At 41.9% G+C, this 14968-nt stretch overlaps 2 long non-coding RNA genes across 2 annotated transcripts; both read left to right on the plus strand.

Annotated features, from left to right (window-relative positions):
• The first annotated feature begins 4504 nt into the window (after positions 1-4504).
• On the plus strand, positions 4505-5679 carry LOC128318934 (uncharacterized). The gene is made up of 2 exons (XR_008302354.1): positions 4505-4677; positions 4826-5679. It is a non-coding gene; the product is annotated as an uncharacterized LOC128318934 (long non-coding RNA).
• A 159-nt stretch (positions 5680-5838) lies between these two features.
• Positions 5839-9687, plus strand: LOC117597917 (uncharacterized). Its single transcript, XR_008302345.1, has 4 exons — positions 5839-6672; positions 6778-6856; positions 6993-7707; positions 8388-9687. It is a non-coding gene; the product is annotated as an uncharacterized LOC117597917 (long non-coding RNA).
• Positions 9688-14968: the final 5281 nt, after the last annotated feature.

Consider the following 14968-nt stretch of genomic DNA (forward strand, 5'->3'; position numbering starts at 1 on the left):
ACAGTCGTGGCTCATGCTTTTATACACTTCTAGAACAATGATCTTATTAAGTGAAGTCTTCTCTTTTTTTCTTTTAATCACACCCCTGCCTCTCACCACAATTATTTCACTGACCCTCTCTCTTAGTTTTAACCATGGCGAGAGATCAGTCAGTTTATTTTTTAAAAAAAGTTAACATTCATCACAACCTCAACAATGCACTTCAGTAGTCTGATAGAGAGAAAAACACCTTCCCGTGAGATATGACGGCGCACATCTGGACTGAAGAAGATACAATTTATGAATGAGAACTGCGTGCTTATTGTTTTTCCCAAAAGTCTACCTGCAAGGTCACACCAGTTTGTTTTAGGTTTCTTGATTCACATACACAGAAATATCCTTGTAAAATCATAAAGTCACTCTCTAAATGCACTAAATCTTTTATGATTTCTAAGTATTTTAACTCTTGATTATACTTGATGGATTATATGATAATCATACTTAAATCATACTTTGATTAAGAAAATTCTTTGAGAATAGCCATGCTAGTCACTGTTGTTAACAGCTCGTGAAGGTGTTTTAGCTATAAAAGAGAACCACAAATGAGCTCCAGCGTTGTCCAGCATTGAGGCGTTGAGTGGAACAAAATCAAAAAAGAATGAATGAAAAACGAGCTAGTCAGTTCGAGGAAACTTTTCACTTTATCATCCTCATTTCCTTATTATTCTGCAGTGTCTTACATTTATGCTGTGTATTATTATTCTTACTACTCAACTGCTCATTATTATGCGTTTCCCCACTATTCTGTTATTCTATCATCATTATTATCATCATATAGTCCATATTACATGATGTGTTTTGTTTGTTCACAGACTGCAAAATAAGAAATCAAAGATCAGCAGAAATCAGTTGGAGTCCATATTCAAGGTGTGTGTGACTTGTGTTGTTTTATTGATGTGCAGCAGAATTGTGGGTAATCAGACATTTGTAACTGTGGTAGTAGACAGAGGTTTTTTTTTTCCTTTTCATAAAATAAAGGCATTTCTCACTGTTTAACATTATAATATTTAGATCTGTTTCTGTGTGTTTCTAACCAGGAGCTGGAACACAAAGTCATCACTCTGATAAAGAATGAGCTGAAGAGGTTTAGGAAGCTCCTGAGTCCAGATTACCCAGCATGCACTGAGAGGGAGGTGGAGGATGAGGAGGATCTGCACAGTGTCAGAGAGGGAGCGCTGAAGATCACACTGCACGTCCTGAAGAACATGAACCACACAGATCTCGCTAACACACTGCACAACAGTAAGAGCTCTGAGTCATGGCTTTATTCCATCAGGTTCACTTTAGAAAGAGGAAATTGTTTTAGATATTAACACTTTTAGTTTTAAGTTTGATTTTAGTATCATGTACATCTGGTGCTTTTCTGTTCTGTTCGTGATCCAGCTTGTGGTTACTCTGTACAATGGTCCTGTTCCTTCAGAAGTATTTAATACATGAATCAGGAATGAACAGCAGCATTTGAAAGAATTTTACATTTTATATTGTGCTCAGTGATTTTGCATTAAAACATGTTATTACTTTGTTTATTAGAGTCTGTGGCCTTTGTGTATCAGGCAAAGTTGAAATCCAACCTGAGAGAGAAGTTTAAAAGAATTAATGAAGGAATCTCACAGCATGGAAGCTCAGCACTTTTGAATGAGATCTACACAGAGCTCTACATCACAGAGGGTTGGAGTGGAGACGTCAATAATGAACATGAGGTGAGACAGGTTGAGACAGCGTCCAGGACACCAGCAACACAGGAGACACCCATCAAATGTAATGACCTCTTTAAAGACAAGTCCATCAGAACTGTGCTGACTAAAGGAGTTGCTGGAATTGGAAAAACAGTCTCTGTGCAGAAGTTCATTCTGGACTGGGCCGAAGGAAAAGCAAATCAGGACGTCACCTTCATGTTTCCACTTCCTTTTAGAGAGCTGAATTTGATGAAGCAGCAAAATCTCAGTCTGATGAATCTTCTTCATCACTTTTTCCCAGAAATGAGAAAACTACAATTAATAGACTCCTACAAAGTGGTGTTGATCTTTGATGGTCTGGATGAGTGTCGACTTCCTCTAAATTTCCAGAACAATGAGAGATTGTGTGATGTGACAGAGTCAGCCTCAGTGGATGTGCTGCTGACAAACATCATCAAGGGGAATCTGCTTCCCTCTACTCTCCTCTGGATAACCTCTCGACCAGGAGCAGCCAATCAGATCCCTCCTGAGTGTGTAGACCAGGTAACAGAGGTACGAGGCTTCAGTGATCCTCAGAAAGAGGAGTACTTCAGGAAGAGGATCTATGATCAGAGCTTGGTCAATAAAATCATCACACACGTGAAGTCTTCAAGAAGCCTCTACATCATGTGCCACATCCCAGTCTTCTGCTGGATTTCAGCCAATGTTCTAGAGAGAATGTTGGGTGAAGCAGAGAGTGGAGAGATCCCCAAGACTCTGACTCAAATGTTCACACACTTCCTGATCTTTCAGATCAAACACAAGGACCAAAAGTACCATCAGAAATGTGACCCTGATCCTCAGCAGACCAGAGAGAGTGTCCTGGCACTAGGGAAACTGGCTTTCCAACAGCTGGAGAAAGGAAACCTGATCTTCTATGAGGAAGACCTGAGTGAGTGTGGCATTGATGTCAGAGAAGTGTCAGTGTACTCAGGAGTGTGTACCCAAATCTTCAGAGAGGAGTTTGGGCTTCACCTGGGGAAGGTGTTCAGCTTTGTACATCTGAGTGTTCAGGAGTTTTTGGCTGCTTTATACGCATTTCTCTCCTTCATCAGCAGAAATGTAACAGAACAACAAACCACTGATCTGTCTGAACTTTCCAGAAAGTCAAACATGTCTGATTTCCTCAGGAGTGCAGTGGACAAGGCCTTACAGAGTGAGAATGGACACCTGGACCTGTTCCTCCGCTTCCTTCTGGGTCTCTCACTGGAGTCCAATCAGACTCTTTTACGAGGCTTAATACCACAGAGAGGAAGCAGCTTTCACAGCGAACAGGAAACAGTCAAGTACATCAAGGAGAAGATCAGGGAGAATCCATCACCAGAGAAATCCATCAATCTGTTCCACTGTCTGAATGAACTGAATGATCATTCTCTAGTGCAGGAAGTACAAACTTACCTGAACAGAGCAGATTACAGGTGTCTCAGTGGAAGCAGTCTCTCTCCTGCTCAGTGGTCAGCTCTGGTGTTTGTGTTACTGAACTCAGAACAGGAGCTGGATGAGTTTTCATTGAATAAATATGACCAATCAGAAGAATGTCTTCTGAGGCTGCTGCCAGTGGTCAAAGCCTCCAGAAAAGCTGAGTGAGTATTTTTATTCATAAATGTATTACTGCATGGTTTGTTATTTTATTGTAACACTGAACCACACTGTTTGGAGAAGATCTTTTACAGAATATTCTTTCACTTTTTACACTAACACATTATGTCCACACTGCGGGACACGTGAGAGAGGATAAGGACGCTTTCACATCTACTTGGGCTGGTTTGGACCGATTAAACTTTCTCTTTAGTTTGGATCTCTTTGGACGTATGTGACTCCACCTGTTCTGGGGTCCACACCAAACAACTGAACTAGTGTCTGTGTAAAATCTAAGGTCCTGAGGTGACAGATTTGTAACGGTACACACCAACTACTATACCGTCTCTGTGAAATTCAACATATAACTCACTGTAAAGTACCACTAGTACTGGCATGTTATTAACTGGTAGTGTACAGTTCTATAATTCTTTATTTTCTGTAATAAAATGCACTATAGCTGCAGTATTGGTTGTAGAAACTTGAACACAGATCAGAGTGTATTGTTTGTAGGCTGCTCACTCTCACATGTGTGTGTTATGTACATGACCTAATGGTCTTATAATAAATTGTAGCTGAGAGATTGTGGAGTGCAGAAAGACGTCCCTTCTCCTGTAAATGTGCTGATGTGGTGTCCTGTCCTCTGATTTCTGTGTGTGAGAGAAACACACTGACATTTCTGTTCAACTTTAGCTGTATTATGGCTGTGTTTGTGTGTTTGTGATCAGTGTTCTGATATTTCATCATTTCTTTTCCAGTCTGCGTGGGTGTAATCTGACAGAGGAAAGCTGTAGAGTTCTGTCCTCAGTTCTCAGCTCAAACTCCTCCAGTCTGAGAGAACTGGACCTGAGTTACAATAAACTGCAGGATTCAGGAGTGAAGCTGCTCTCTGCTGGACTGGAGAATCCACACTGTACACTGGAGAAACTGAGGTTATATATATACACGCACACACACACACACACACACACACACACCTGAGTTTTAATAAACGCAGCAACATGCAGATTTCATCTGTCGTAAATTTAATTATAGTGATCTGATATATTTTCATTGTTGTGTGTGTGAGATGGAGAGTAAATGTACAGAATATAAAGATTTTGCTTTGTTCATGTTTTCAATGCTAAAACTGAGTGTGTTAAGTGTGAGAAGGTTTTCTTTCTTGCAGGATGCGTTACTGCAGTATTACAGATGAAGGTTGTGCTGCTCTGGCTTCAGCTCTGAGGTCAAACTCCTCATCACACCTGAGAGAACTGAATATTTACTATAATAATCCAGGAGAATCAGGAGTGAAGCTGCTCTCTGATCTACTGAAGGATCCACACTGTAAACTGGAGACACTACAGTGAGTTACTGACTTACTGCCTCTTTACTGTATTGTACTGTATGATACTGAATAATATTCACTGTATCCTGTATAATATTATGATTTTTAGAGTGTGTGTGTTTGTGTGTGTTGATGTTTATGCTGATGTTGTTTGTTTGTCTTTCAGCATTAAGGATAATAAACTCACCAGGACTGGCGTATGACAGGAGTCTCACCTCAAACCTCTTTTCCAGGATAAAGCAGTTTTGGTGAAGCGTTAGAACCCGTCCCACATTTCCAGCAGGTTGGGAGCTGAATCATTCATATTCAGATGTAGAAGTTCCATAACAATAACCGTGACTGATCACATCCTTTTATCCACTCAGCTACAAGTTACTTCAGGCTTTAATAACCTATTTTACAATCCAAAGTCAAATCCTTCAGTGTCTACACACAACACAGAGATATCATCACATCATCACACTGATTACACAAATACACATCCATGTGTTGTAGCTGTTTATAGCTTATTTTTAGCTCCACATTTTTATTTAACATTTGTGTCTCCACTGATGATTGATTAATAGTTGTGATACTGATTTATTTATTTTTCCTCTAAAAATGATTTTCAGAGCTCTGTTCTTTGTTGTTTATCTGTTTTTAATGGTAACCATGGTAAGAACTCTGTTGCTTGAGTTGTTGTTGTTATGGTGATAAATTAACCTCACTTCTATCTTACCAGTTCCTTGGGTACAGACCAGCAGGGTTCTTGTCCCAGACTTGAACAGTTTTTGCTGAACGATAACTAGATATTTTGACTGTCTAATATATTTAGATTTTTTTAAACTGTAACTGAAAAGCTTTAAGTACATGCACTCTATATATTTGTCATTTAATACAGTTTTGTATATACGTTGTATACAAGCACTGTGCACTTTATTAGGAACACCTGTACACATTCATGCAGTATATTGGTAATTTATAACATCAAATATACAATATATAAGTAAATAAGCAAAAAATAAAGGTGTTTTTAATTTATTTATCCTCATGAGATGTTTACTGTGGGTCAACGAGCCTCATTTCTGTTTATTAACATGGATAAGTTTAGTTATTTACCGTGTTTCCCTAGTTATGAGGTAATTTATGATAACTATCATGTAACGTTTAATATTTACTAAAGAGATTTTAAAGAATTTTTTTAATTTAATACAAATAAATTTAAATAATTAGAAGTGTAGAATTTTGCAGTAGTCATGGTGATGATGATGATGTCACAGAGATGGTACATATTTTTTCATTAGGACTGCTGAAGGTTTGTTTATTTCTACTTTGGGAGCTTCATCATTCACACTCACAGATTCAGGTGAGAGAGATTTCTCTATGTGTTAAAACTGACAGGTGTGTAAACTCCACACACACTGAGCACACCACAGATTAGAAATACATTTAGAAGATGAGAGTATGACTGCGTTGTACAACTCAATACTAATATTTCATTACAGAGAGTGAAAAACAGGGTTTGAAGTAGAGACAGCACCGATCCCATACCCAGTATCAGTACCGGGCCGATACCAGCAAAAACAAAATGATGGATATCGGATATCAGAAAAAACGTATTGTATATCAGATCCTGTAACAAATGGAGAAGTTTGGAATTGCATTTTGGAAATAAAGACACTCAACTGCTTTTTCCTTTGTTAGGATCATTTTTTGTTATGTATACATTATCCTATTTATTATTTTCTTTCCAGTGCAGTTTTTTTGGTCAGTCATTCACATTTATTTATTATAGAGGCAGGGGAAAGGGGAAACAGCTGAGAAATTCTCACTTTTATAAAAATGAATAGTGAATATAAAAATAAAACTGCCTTTCAATTCATTCAGAATAACTTAACCATACGCATAACCACATAAAGTGATATATTTCAAAAAGCTTAGTGAAGACAATGGCCGTGCTCGTGATGAGAAACTGTTCTGAGGTTTTTATACCTCATCCTGAAGGAGGAGCTGATCATCATTCATGCTGGACAGGTAGAACACACTGAATCTCGAGTTTCACACCTCAGTGTACTTTTAGCTAGTTACAGCCATGATGAACAACATTTGTTCCTCTGTTCTTCCTTGGTTTGACTCCAGGGGAGTCCGACGTCCTGCAATGTGATGATAAATACGTGTCTGATGGGAAGAATTGAACATTTCCTGGCCCACTGATGAGGTGAGACACTCTTTCTCCTCTCACATGTTCAATATTTCAGCAGTAATGTTCTGAAGCACATCATCAGGTAGTAAAAGTGTGTGTGTGTGTGTGTGCAGTAATTCATATAAGCCAGCTGTTCCAACATCTGTTGCAGTGATACGATGCAGAAGGATGAGCTGATGGGAATTATCCAGGGGAAATGTCAGGAATGTTTGCTACACTTGGCTGAACCTGAGCAACACTATTCCTATTTCTTCTGGTTAGTTATGGATCGCTTCTGTACTTGAAATGGAATAAGTGCTGGAGTTCATTATGCTGTAAATAAACAAATCATCTTCTCAATTCAATAAATTTAAGTATCTGATTACAATAGCACTCAACCTTTTACTGCTCCATTCTGCTAGTGACTAAATCATACTTTCCTGAACAAGCTGCTCTGTTGTGTTGACTAATGAAGTAAAATTGGCCAAACTAATGAGAACTTGTTCAGCCAAAACTACCTCAGAACTCTCATGAGCATAGATAAGAAACATACGATGATCAGATGAAGCTAAAATTGAGTTCACAAAAAAGAGAAGTGCTGTGGAAGCGGGGGCGTGGTCGAGCACCAGTTGGTGAATGGAGGGCGGAGCCGGAGAAGGTGAGCGGTAAGGAATGCACACCTGCGGGGAATTCTACTAACGAGTGTTCTGTGCTGCAGTGAGCTGGGCCTAAAAATGAGAGAGAGAGAGAGATCCAGCACAGAGCTGCGTGTGCATGCTTAACTGTGTGTGTAAATAAAGTAAACCGCTGAAAGTGCAAGTGGAGAATAAAACGCCTTGGAGTTGTTCCCAAGCCTGCCTTCTGCTTCCTCATTTCCGCCCGAACACGTAAGGTTTGCAACAAGTTCTTTTATTACTTTATTTAAAACTTACATTTCTAAAAAATTTAGTACAATCTTTTTTTTTTTTTTTTTTACCCAACAATAGTCAAGTCACATGACAATTTTTACAATACTACTTATATAGAGAAACACAACTGAAGTACATCTTCAACAATAATTTGTTAAAAAGATTTTTTTTTGTCTTCTGCAAAAAAACCAGCAATATATGAAAGTGTAAATAATATATATGTTGTTATAAACCTACAACAGAATTACAGTTAAACCAGAAAAATGCTGAAGAACCTAAAATGGAGGCCAGAAATAACAGAACATTAATGTGTAAAGACTAGCAGACTCAAAAGACTAGCAGTCGAATATGTTCACTAGCTATTTCTTAAAAAAAAAAATTATAGTTCCATATGAGATCTTCTGGTTATCAGAGTCTACTAAAAACATTTTCCTGTTAGCTAAACAAGACCAGGAGCTAACTAGCTAAATTAGCTTGCTAGTATCTGGCTGGGTTTTAGTAGGCTAGGTTAGGTTTTGTAAATAATACACAAGAAGTAGTAAAAGAAATTAAAGTCGTGCATACATTTATGGATGCAGTATGTGTGTGTTTCTCACATATTGCTTTTTATCTGTTTTATTTACATATCTGCTATTGTTGTTCTTTTTCTCTTTTCAAAGGCCACGTGGACACTTTGCAACTGCTGCTGGAGGATGTGGCTGGTGATCTGGGCCCCCTGCTGGGAACACCCAGACAAAGCTGAAGTACCACATGACCTCTGTGCTGCATTTAGCAGTTTGTATGTTCAAATAGATTTAATAAATCAACGTAGATGCACAGGAACTCTATTCAGTTATGATATTGATATTAATAAAACTCAGCAGCCTCTTAGTGGGGGTCATTTAAATCCAATGTAGCTTCCAGAGTCTTCAGGGATGTCTGCCCAGATCCTGCTCGCTACAGAGGATGGAAGTGCTACCCTTCCCTTCCCTTCCCAGGTAGCCCCAACACCAGCTCATAAACATGCAGTAAGCTGTATGACCATATTGCCTCAGGAGCAGCCTTTCACACCTCTGTGGATTCTCCTTGATGTCTCGTCCCATAATACTGTAGCATAGACACATTTTCCAGTTGGAGTAGCCAGATGTTGAGTCCTGCTCAGGAACATCTGTCAAATTGCACTACTTCAAGGACCCTGCCCAACCTTCAACTCTCAAATCCTGCTAGCATAGAAGCACCTGGAACACGGTGCTGAGTAAAGTGTTTGCCCTAACACCATGTTGTAGACAAAAGTATAAGTACAAATATGACAAGAACGATTTAGCTATGAGCCACATTAAACAACATTGGAAATCAAATGGTGGCTCTCAAGACATGTCCTGGGGACTTTGTTAAATTTGTTAAAAACCCATGTAGACAATACTGATTTTAGAACTCTTAGCAGCAGCCTATTTTTCTCCTCATGTGTAAGTCATGTGAAGGATTGTGGTTTATGAAGTGCTGTGAGGCCCTGTGAGGTGCACTGTAACAAGGGTTTATTAAAGTGCTCTAGAAATAAAAAAAATAATAATAACTTAGTTACTGTAAAAAATACTGTGAAATGTAAGTGGAAAAAAACAAACAACAAAAGAAAAAGAAAAGGAAAGGTGATGGGACATGCCAAGCTGGGACTATTCACAGGGTATGGGTGCTTGGTAAGGCGTGGCACTTGCCCGTTTCAGGCAAGTATGGATCTCTGCAGATCGGCGTAATAGGCATGTTGAAAGGTTTCTCTTATTGGTGGAAAGAGGTTCTTGCTGGGAACTGAATTGATCAATCAGCATTAACCATACAGATACGTCATCTCCCTTAGACACGAAGAAGATGGAGGTAAGATGTAGTGTCATAAATGTGTATGTATATTAACAGTAGCTAAGTAGTTAAAAATATAAATATATACCTAGGTTGCATTATATCTTACATATCTTAGTTATTAATTTATTGTTTTTAACAGACATGTGCTACAGTGAGAAGCAGCAATGATTCTATTTGAAGCTTTCAGAGTTGGAAATTTGTATCATTGTCCATTTTGTGCAACACATGTTTTTAGACCATGTGAGAGACATACGGTTCTTAGTCTTTTACCACATACTTTGCGTGGTTCATCATAAACATAAGGTGTGATATGTATATTGTATGCAGAGAATAATGATAGGTATATTTGATAGTGAATATATTTGATAGTTTTATATGCTGTCATTTTGTGTATCTTGTTAACATTTTAAATGTGAGTCAATTCATTTTAATTTGCTTATATACTCTATTTTACCATTTGAAACTGTATCTGTTATGATATTTTTTGATTTCATAATTTTCATCTTTCACTTGGAGTGCAGAACAAACAAACATTTTCACTGTTGCTACTTGCACAAAAACAATAATCAATATATCAGATTTTATCAAGCACATAAATGTGTGCAATTATTCAGCTCCTCAGTGGAACCAGATATCCCCTACTGCACCTCAGTGCAGCAAGACAGCTATAAACTGTGTTAAATATGTTAAAAATAAGCAAGAGCAAAAGTTACATTGTCCACACTGTGATTTGTGCATTTTAAAGAAAAATCTTAGAAGACACATACAAAGGGCTCATTCAAATATTGACCATGATGTCACTGCTCAGTCCCACCTTCAAAGTCAGTGCATTGATGCAAAGAGTGGAGTCTTCACTGTGGCAAAATCATCTAGACGCCCTTGAATTCCCATACATGTCATTGAAAAGACATGGAGCAGTTCATACAAGGTGAGTTGTCATGGATTTCAGAAGAAGAAGTTGCTTGCGATCTCGTCAGTATACTCACTTAAAATCAGTGGATTACTGCAGATCTGATGGAGGGAATGAGGTCCTATACAAAAAGACTAACAGAAATGGTCTATCAAAAATGGTTTTCAGAAGAAAAAAAAAAGACAGGTTTTAAATCATCAGAATAAAGCTGAAGAAAGTTTTATGTGTTTTGCAACATATGTGAACCTTGGAAGTCTGTCTTATATGCACTATGTGTCTGTTTTGAGCCAAAAGTATCATTTTATACAGCAGATTAGGAAGGATTATGGTTGTTCACAATGCCAAAAACATGTGGCATTGTCCTTGTACTATATCAAGGCGATTCTGCATACATAAAGCAGTATGCAAATGGCACCTTTTTCAAACCAATAGAAAAATGTTTCAAAGAGTTAAGAGCACTGAGGTGGAGGTGACCTGTAAAGACAAGACTTTGTTGCCAGAGAAAAACCTGTCAGATTTTGATAAAGTTGATGCTGAGAACACAGTGTACCCTCCAACAAATGAGGACCTCAAACGAAAGGTACAGCACATCTTCAGATAGAAAAAAATCCCAGCTTCCCTACCAACTAAGTCAACCACTAATCTGAATGAAATTCCCAAAAATCTTGGTTCCAGATGAAATGCACTGCTCATTGTGTCCAGGACCTGTACCTCTTAGTGATCCTGTGCTTATCTCCAACAAAGCCAAAATCCTCACAACAATTGGTGTTTGTTTGATAGAAGAAAGTTCTTATTTATGTGGCGATGTGATATGCCATTTTTGTATACTAAGTGCATCCAGTTGGGTCCTGGAAGTGACGTCAATTTTGGTGCGCTGGGTGCACATTCAGGAGGTAGGAGCTGCTGGTGGTAGCTACAATGTGGTCTGTGTTTGTTATGCGGGGTTATTTGAGACTTGTTTTATTTAATAGCGTGGCTGAGGAGAACTACGGATGTATCGAGTGAAGGCTGATCTTTGCGAGAGTTCAATTTGCACGCGCGTTGGGTGGCTAATTGGATGACTATTTCATTTCAGCAAGAAGGGTTTGTTCGGACGATCGGAGCGATCGTTGCGGCCTGAGGTGATTCATTCAAATTTTATGGTTTCAGGTATTCGGTGAATGTGGGACTTGAGGAGGGGTACCGGAGGCGAATAGCTACATGCTTGTCAGTTGTAACGTCACCACCGGCACCTGCCCGCCAGAGGGAGCCCTCACCTGAGTTTTGACTCCATCCTTGAGAAACACTTCCGGGGTTTTCAGGGACATTTAAGCAGCGCGTTCACCACATGAGGACGCGAAGTATTGTTTTCTGGACATTACTGAGCGTTTTCTTTTGCATTGTTTACGGTTTTTCTTCATGTGTATGACCCTGGTTTGTTTTTCTGATTTTTGCCTTTGCCTTGCGATTTTGGATCATATTTTCTCACTGATTGACTTCCTGGTTTTTTCAGACTTTTGCTCTCGTTTCCTGATTGCGATTTTGCCTGCCGTTTCGGATTTATCGGCTTTAGTCTCTGCTTATGGATCCTACACAACCCGCCTCGGACGAGGCGTTACAGAATACTTCGCCGTCTTTGGATCCAGCAGAGCGCGTGAGTTTCCAGGCGGTGGTGGCCCGCCAAGGCGCCATCATTCGTGCGTATCAGGAGCAACTCGCGGCGCTACAGGCCGCCCACGAACAGCTCCAGCAAGCAGCGGCGAGCCCCGCTACTGTCACCGCGCCAATCCACGGCGATTCGGCCCAGATGGCGCTCCCAGAAAAATTTGACGGCTCCACGGAACACTGCCGAGGATTTCTACGGCAATGCGCGAATTTCTTCGCTTTCCAACCCCTGGCATACCGAGAGGAGATCACCAAGTGTGCCTTCCTCCTGTCTCTGCTCACAGGGAGAGCACTTGACTGGGCCTCGGCCGTCTGGGACACCGACCCCCAGGTAAAAACCTCCTTTGCTTACTTCTCTGGGCTAATCCGTGATGTGTTTGAATACCCAGCAGGGGGGCGTGACGTGGCTGTTCAACTTTTGGAGTTACGTCAAGGCACCGAGCCGGCGGCTGACTACGCCGTAAAATTTCGTACCCTAGCGGCCCAAAGTCAGTGGAATGATCCTGCCCTGCTAGCAGTATTTCGGGAGGGATTACGGCCGGCTTTACAGGCCGAGTTGGCCTGCCACAGCACGGATGTTACCCTGTCTGAATATATCACCAAGGCTATTCGTCTGGACAACCTCCTCCGCCAACAACGACGCATGTCTCGCCCACACTATGAATCCTGGTTTCGGGAGGACCACTGCAGACCACGGGAGGAGGGGCCGGAGCCTATGCAGCTGGGTGGCACCAGAGTCTCTCAGGACGAGCGTCAACGTCGGGCACGCCGAAACCTCTGTTTCTACTGCAGGGGAGCTGGCCACCGGGTTAGCAACTGTCCCGAGAAACCGTCTACCTCCAAGGAGAGATGCGATTTCATATGTTCCTGTATGACACTGAAAGTGACGGTGCATTACACTCAGGGTACCATTGTAGTTCCAGCACTAGTGGATTCCGGGGCGGCCGTCAACCTGATTGACCAACAGCTCGCAGAAGACCTTCATCTCCCCACACTGCCATGCGAACCACCCTTGCGAGTGATGGCCGTCGACAATCGTCCCATCGGGGGAGGCCTCATCACCCATCAAACCCATCCGCTCACCCTACAGGTTGGCCTACTTCACTATGAGGAGACAGCATTTTACATCATCCCCACTCCTTCGAATCCCATCATCCTGGGTTTTCCCTGGCTGCAACTCCATAACCCCGTCGTGTCCTGGAAGGAGGGGGAATTAGTTAGCTGGTCACCCCACTGCCAAAATCACTGTCTTCGCAGGGTCCAGTCACTGCCATGTCTCGCGACCTCCATTGAAAGCCCGGACACACCAACGAACATCTCCATACCTCATGAATACCAGCATCTTCAAGAGGAGTTCAGTGAAGAGAGAGCCAGACAGCTCCCCCCCCCCACCGCCCATGGGACTGCGCGATCAAGCTGCTACCCAACGCGATACCCCCTAAGAGTAAGGTTTACCCCCTTTCTCTCCCCGAGACCAAGGCAATGGAGGAATATGTCAAAGAAGCCCTAGACATGGGCTACATCCGACCCTCCACTTCTCCTGCTGCAGCAGGATTCTTCTTCTTTGAAAAAAAAGGCGGGGGCCTGCGGCCATGCATCGATTACAGGGGACTGAATGCGTTAACGGTCCAATACCCTTACCCTCTCCCACTGGTACCAGCAGCCTTGGAACAGCTCAGGGAGGCTCGGATATTCACAAAGTTGGACCTGCGCAGCGCGTACAATTTAATAAGGATCAAAGAGGGGGACGAGTGGAAGACGGCGTTCCACACCACCAGGGGGCACTATGAATATCTCGTGATGCCATATGGACTAACCAACGCGCCAGCAGTATTTCAGTCATTAAACAAAATTAACGAAATTTTCAGGGATGTACTCCATCACTACGTCATCGCCTACATCGACGACATTCTTATCTACTCGTCCACCTATGACGAACACATCCACCATGTTAGAACAGTCCTCACTCGGCTGCTGAAACATCAGTTATACGTCAAGGCCGCAAAATGCGAATTCCACCGAGACTCTATCACCTTTCTGGGTTATGTCATCTCGAAGAAGGGGGTAGAGATGGACGCCGGCAAAGTCAAGGCGGTCGCGGACTGGCCCGAACCTACCACGATCAGAGAATTACAGAGGTTCCTGGGGTTCGCAAAATTTTACCGGCGATTCATAACAAACTACAGCAGCATCGCTAACCCTATGACGTCACTCCTGCGAGGCAAACCACAATGCCTCCATTGGAATGACCAGGCCCAATCCGCCTTCAACCAGCTAAAGTCAAGTTTTACTACAGCACCGATCTTGAGGCACCCAGACCCCAGCCTGCCCTTCATCGTTGAGGTGGATGCCTCCAGCTGCGGGATAGGGGCCGTACTATCACAACGCCAGGGAAACCCAGGGAAAGTTCATCCGTGTGCCTACTTCTCACGTAAACTAACTCCAGCTGAAGTTAATTATGATGTCGGCAATCGGGAGCTCCTTTTCATTAAGGAGGCATTAGTAGAATGGCGGCATTGGCTGGAAGGAGCATGCCACCCGTTCTTAGTATTGACGGACCACCGGAACTTGGAATATCTACGCAACGCTAAGAGACTGAACCCTAGACAGGCTCGATGGGCCCTATTCTTCACCCGGTTCCGGTTCTCGGTCACATATCGACCAGGCACTAAGAACGGCAAGGCTGATGCACTATCCCGGCGTCACGACCCCATAAACTCGCCCAGCAGCCCAGAGCCGATACTACCACCCGCCACAGTACTCGCACCAATCAGGTGGGACATCATGGAAGAGATCCAGCGTGCCCAGAGCAACGAACCCCCACCACCAGCCTGCCCACCCACGAAACTCTTC

Source organism: Pangasianodon hypophthalmus, chromosome 9 (assembly GCF_027358585.1).
Source record: "Pangasianodon hypophthalmus isolate fPanHyp1 chromosome 9, fPanHyp1.pri, whole genome shotgun sequence".
Taxonomy (NCBI): domain Eukaryota; kingdom Metazoa; phylum Chordata; class Actinopteri; order Siluriformes; family Pangasiidae; genus Pangasianodon; species Pangasianodon hypophthalmus.